The sequence below is a fragment of the Typopeltis vanoorti genome, chromosome 22 (assembly GCF_054136105.1).
Source record: "Typopeltis vanoorti isolate ZY-2024b chromosome 22, IOZ_Tvanoo_1.0, whole genome shotgun sequence".
Classification (NCBI taxonomy): Eukaryota; Metazoa; Arthropoda; class Arachnida; order Uropygi; family Thelyphonidae; genus Typopeltis; species Typopeltis vanoorti.
Window position 1 is genome coordinate 45283063 of NC_143570.1, and position 6396 is coordinate 45289458.

A 6396-nucleotide genomic window follows, 5' to 3' on the forward strand; every position below is an offset into this window, starting at 1 on the left:
CTCCATTTTTAATAACTATGAACTGTCAGCTGTCACGCTGTCTTTTTTTTTTTTTTCTCGTTGGCAACACTTTACCGCACAAATGGCGCTAAATTTAAATCTTGCGTGAATTTTGGGACACCCTTTATTAATATTTTTACATTCTCTCACGCGTATGCTTTGTCTTCGAGATTTTGTTATTGAACTCCAACTGCTGACACTTAAACTGATTCACTTATTGTTTTTTATTTATTGTGTTGCCTTGTAACAAGGTAGGTATATCATGATGAATAAAATATTTTTGCGTTAATTTATAAAGAACGTTTTTCACTTAGTCTGGAAAATGTAAATTAATCATGATTGTTAAGTATGAAATTATTTCAAAACATTTCTTAGGTCTCAGAAATTTTAAATAATCTTAACAAAAACCATCGTAAAATAGAGTTTACGGCAGAATTGAAGTTACACTCTACTGGAAGCTAGCTCACACAAACCGATATCTACATGCTCAGTCCTGCCATCTGGTTACGAGGATCAGTCTACAGGTTAAGTGAAACACTTTACAAACATCGATGTCATTACGGGACTGAAAGAAAACTATTGGAGTCTACATAAATAATGCTGAAATGAAAACCACTGCAATAAACCTATCAAACTGTTATTCATTTATCATGCAACCACTGCATGAGAACGTACTCGAGCTCAACAATGCTAGCAAAAGAGAGCTTTTTTAAATAATGTAATCTTTACTTATTGCGGTTACGTTTACTAACAGTAATATAGTACTTATTTCTCTGAATCGTTTCTTTTTAAATAAATACACTATGTATGTATGTATGTGTGTATGTAATATGACATTTCGTATATCATGGTTTACAGCTTGTTTTCTAGATGGAGAAAACGCGACGAACATTAATTTTATTTCGCTGTTATCAACATAGAGAAAAAATGATTTCTTCAGTCTTTGTGTTCTACTTTCATATAAATGAGCTCCTTTCCATTTACAGTTTCATCTCTTCATAACTGTTAGTCATAAATTTGTTATGTTTTAATAAGGTGATTACGGTTAATAGTTTTAATTTTGCGATACTTTACTTAAAGCTTATAATTATCGGTATACTTTTAACATTTACTGCAACTAGGTTTATGAAACGATTTTTAAGCACTGATGAAGGCAAATTCAAGAGTTAACTATCGATTGTTCTCGTGGTGTAGTGGTTATCACGTGCGCTTTACACGCGCAAGGTTCTCGGTTCGATTCCGGGCGAGAACAATTTTTACGTTTTTCAAAAATTTCACAAATAGCATTATATATATATATATATATAATGTTTATTTAATTTAATGGATTGCAATATTTACATATACATTTACAACATATATATATATTATATTTACATTTACATATACACATTAACATGGAAACATACTTAAGTTGGAATTAAACGATTAAAAGTGTATCATCACTGAACAAAGCTTTAATTTTTATTAAACAAATAAAGGTATCAGTTTCCGATTTGCTGTGGGAAAATGAATGGGTATGTCAGCGCCGTCCTGCTGAAATCCCCATTCACCTCCCCACAACAACTTTTAATCTTCACGCGCTCTCTGATTCGACCTGCGACATGTAAACTGTTCCTTTCGCTAAGTGCCTTGTGAGACGAGGGAAAAATGTTGTTCTTATCTTACTCCATTCAACATAATACTGAATACGAACTTGACATCCATGGATGACACCCCTTGTCCTATTGTCCTATCTAAATCATAAGGCCAATAATGCCCCCCCCCACACACATACACACACGGCAGATACGAATCGCCTTATTTCCCTGAGGAGTTCTCCATAACTAGCAAAAAAATTTAAGACATAATGTTGAAGTCCTTCCCGATGCCTATAAAGAGTCCAACCCACGATGTCAATCGCAAAGTGCCATCCACGTGGTCCGGCGCATTTTCCCGCCAGCGACCGAATGCCGTATATAACGTATGCATGTGATTTTTAATAACCGTGTGATGATGGTTTTAATTATATCCGTCCTGTTTTATCCAGAGGCACAACAGTGGTCATCGTAAATCTGGCAGATTCATTAATCGTGCGGTGGTTTTATTTATATACGTCCTGTGTGCTGCTTGTATTCGTTACATTGTGATGTGTGTGTGTGTATCTGTACAATCCATGCCCTTATGGATGTTGTTGTCCGCATGCGACGGATTCGGTGTGCTCGGCCGCATATTCCCAAGCGACCGTACGAGATACGGAATTTCGCTAAACGGGATAGGGGCAGCTATCCTCCTCTCCATCAGAGCTGAGCCCACTGTGATGCCACTTTGCGTAACTTTCGTTTCATCCCCGATTTTGTTAGATTTTGGAAATGGATTAATTCTAAAACCAGTAACTGGAATAATCGGAAACTGTAGTCCAAAAAATCGGAAACTGTAGTAAATAATATGATATAATTATGTTACTACTTACTTTTAATGAGATGGTTCAGCTTCTCGACCTTTGCAGAGTTGCTGGATATCTGGCTCAATATTAGTCAACTTCAGTCGAAGATCGGCACACACACACACACACTAAGGCGATTTCTGTATTTTGTTTTTATTTGAAGGAGCGATGAAAATCCTTTCTCACAAAGATAGATTGTAGAAAACTGCATGACGAATTTCAGTGCTTCTTCAGATAATTCGGGAAATTCACTTCTCACTGAAGGCGAGATCCAGAATCGAGCCAAACCAAGATCACGGAATTGCATTTTAAGGCCACTGTCACTTGAAAGCACAATTAACTGTTCTTTTTTCGATAACGAAAGGTCGTTCTCGTGACTATAAGCCTGAAATAGATCTCAACCCACAAAGTTTCTTATAAAAGTTATTCGGAAAATATGTTTGAAAATTCTGTTTCAGAGTTTTGAGGTTGTCACAAATCCTTTCCAGAAACTCAGAATCAACAAAAAGATCATTTTCCACTAAAGAGGATTCCAATGTTGGAATCGGTGCAAATTATCTGTTTTTTAGATAACTAATGCACAACACTAGTTTTTCTTTCTCGAATGCCTTTTTTTTGTCGTAGGCAACAAGAACAGTTAGTTCATTTATTTCATTTAATTTGGAAAAAAATGTCTGAAAGATAGGATAGTGTTGATAACCATGCTTCTTCAACAAGGAGTGATGCAAAATTAGAATTACATTCATTTACAAACAATAAAACTTCGTGCAATAAAATAAAACAATAATTGAAATAACCTTAGTACTTTGCCTCAGGAAAGCCAGCGAATTCCAGAATCAACCAAAAGTTGTATATATTCGATGTCCATTTCATCGGAGAATACTGAAAATAACCTGTTATATAGCGGTCGAGCCGTAATAAAATTAACTAGTATTACAGCGTTGTATTGCACAGTTTTAAATTCTGGTGGCATTCTTTTGGAGGCCAACCTTTCTCTATGTAAGAAACAATATACGCGATTCATATCCAGAGCCACTTCCTTGACCATAGAAACAACCCCCAACTATGCCTGCCTGTAAGGGCGCGAGCTCCATCCGAACAGAAGCCCATGCATTTTTCCCACTGGATCCCTTTGTGCATTATGTAATTATTGAGAATGTGAAATATTTCTTTTTCAGTGTCATCCATGCTTCGGGATGACAGTTCTACAAAATAGAATATCGTCATGAATGTTGTTATCATGCGCATATTATGTAGCATATCAACTGCGCATCATCTGTTACATCAGTAGTCTCGTCTATTTGTAATGCATAATAAGGGCTCTTCTTAACTCTTTCGATTAACTGAGATTCTACGTCACCTGCCATATCATTAATTCTGCGACCTACAGTGTCATTGAAAGAGGAGTCAAATCAACCCTTTTAGTAACTTGTTGCCAAACATAGTTTTTACCACATTTTTTATAGCTGAAGTAGCAAAATTTTCCCGATAGAATGAGGTTTCCCTGTTTTCGCTATGTGCCAAAACTTAACAGATAGATGCTTCCAGTGCCATGCTATTAATCGAACCCATTGCCAAAACTACATCTTTCCCATGAGTTAATGTCGCTAAGCGTCACTGAAATTGGCTTTTTTTCCCTTTCAATTTGCTTATTTTTCACATCACAATGTTTAGTTTCTAAATGTCGGAGTTTCGCAGGTTTCATGCACTCGTTCGACAACACTTCATAACACAAAACACATTGAGGTTTCTGTTCACTTTCATCTCCACACCGAGTAAACCCGAATTCCAAATATGAACTGTTATATTTCCTACTGTATTTTTTTTTGAATTGCTTGTTGTTTTTTCTACTTTAATATTATCAGATTTACTTGCCGTTACAACACGTGTATCACAATTACGGTTAGCATCACCTGTTCCATTTGCTCTTCTTTTCAAAGTCCTAATTCTACGCCACTTTTCCATTATTAAAAACATTTCGGAAAAATATATAAATTTATAAATACTGGGGTTAACTCACGACACACTTTCGCCAAGTATTCATTTAGAACTTCTGAAGGTATACTGAGCCATGGTTGAAGGCTCAGTATACCTTCACTAATAACAATCAATAAACAACAAGCAATTGATTGAAATGAAGATAACACATGTTCACTTCAAATCTGACAAAACAGCAAGGGAAGGCGGAAGCAATAAAACTATATTGTTGTTCACTTCACCCCTCTTATTATTCGTCATTCTGCCGCTACAAATAATTGTATTGCCAGAATGACGAGTAATAAAAGAGGGGTGAAGTGAACAACAATACAGTTTTATTGCTTGCATCTTTGAACGTTCTGATGCTATTTTTTTTAAAGTCTCAATTTGATTTCAATAATATTTACTTACTTATTCAATTTTAATTTGTTTGGATAATTAAAAAATATATATTTATTTAAAAAATTTAACTCTGCTTGTGGACCACAGGTTGAGAAACACTGGTCTAGAGAAAAGTCATTAGAGAGAGATTGATGATAATGTGCAATTAGCGTGAAATAACATTAAAAATCCAGTGCGGAAGACCAGGTCTGGCACTCCTGTTTCGAAAAAATATCATAGGGCAGCGTTTCCCAAACTATGTTGCGCGGAAAGTGAATAAGTATTCCGTGAAAAAATATTCAAATTTAATATGAGTGTGGAATGGTTTTAAATGCTGCGACAAGTTCAAACATGTTTGAAAATCAAGCGCTCCTCACTTTGCGTGTGGATTGTGCTATTGAGATCAACGCGCTGGACTTGACTCAGCCGCCCGCGATTGTCAACTTGACAACCTTCGAGTTGTTGACACCCCCGAGCGCGAGTGAAGTACGGAGGTATCTGTTGTAGGAAACGTGCGGTCATAAGCAAGATCAATGCGATGCGATGCGTCCCTGTAAGCCTGTGGTGTGCGCTGTCGCATTTTTGCGATGCGACACAGCCTGCTGCGGCGATATTATGCGCTTAGCTCTACATTGAATACGAGACCGATGGTAGTCGACTCTAAACAAGGTGTTCCGTTAAAATTTCAGGATTTGTGAAGTGTTCCGTCTTAAGAAAAGTTTGAGAAACGTTGCCGTAGGGGATGCTAGAATGCTCCTTCTTTAACGTGAAGTTGGTCGCCCACCAGGCCATTCCTGTGTGCCCATCACGGAAATCTTAGACCACTGTTGATGATATCACACACAAGGGGTTTCAAAAGTAAGCTAGCACATTCTTTCTTAATAATGGTGAAAGGGAATGAGATAAAACACGGTGGATAGCCCGACAGACAGGCCCGTTAATAACGTAAAAAAAGACTGCCATTCGTGGTTCAAAACAGGTGTCCGTAAAGTCATTCATTCTTTGCAAACAAAAGGGGCTCTACCAATGACATTCACAGTGAACTCACGAAAAGATGCCGTCAAAGAAACAGGTGTGTGTTTTTGGTGCAATGATTTTAAAGCGGGGCTTGGTGACATGGAAGATCAGCATCGGGAGGACAGGCCATCATCAAGCAAGACAGAAGACAACATTTCCCGCATCGTTCCTGAAGAACAGAGAATGAAACTGCCCAAGTGGTGAACTTGGGTAAGTCCACTGTTTACGAAATTGTTCACGATGTCCTTGGCTTTCGAAAGGTGGCCCAACAATTATCATTAGGGTACAAGACGGAGGATTTTCTCGCTCACCAAGTCACAAGACACTAAACGTGGGTTCATCACTTTACCAGTATCACTTTATTTATTTATTTATTTTGAAAAATAAGTACTATCTGCGGTGATCGGGCGAGAGAAATTAAAATCTTTGAATTATGAATCAATTATAACTAAGTATAAAGTTAATTCTCAATTTGCAGAATATATCATATGAAATAAAACATTCCCATAGAAAATTAGCAGAAATCTTGTTCTACCTATTCCAAGATCTCTGAGGTTGCAGTTCGTTCCACTGCTACTCTCCCTGAAGAAGGGGGA

At 37.1% G+C, this 6396-nt stretch overlaps 1 non-coding gene across 1 annotated transcript; it reads left to right on the forward strand.

Moving 5' to 3' along the window:
* The first annotated feature begins 1179 nt into the window (after nt 1–1179).
* Nucleotides 1180–1252, forward strand: TRNAV-UAC (transfer RNA valine (anticodon UAC)). Its single transcript has one exon. It is a non-coding gene; the product is annotated as a tRNA-Val (tRNA).
* The last annotated feature ends 5144 nt before the right edge of the window (nt 1253–6396 follow it).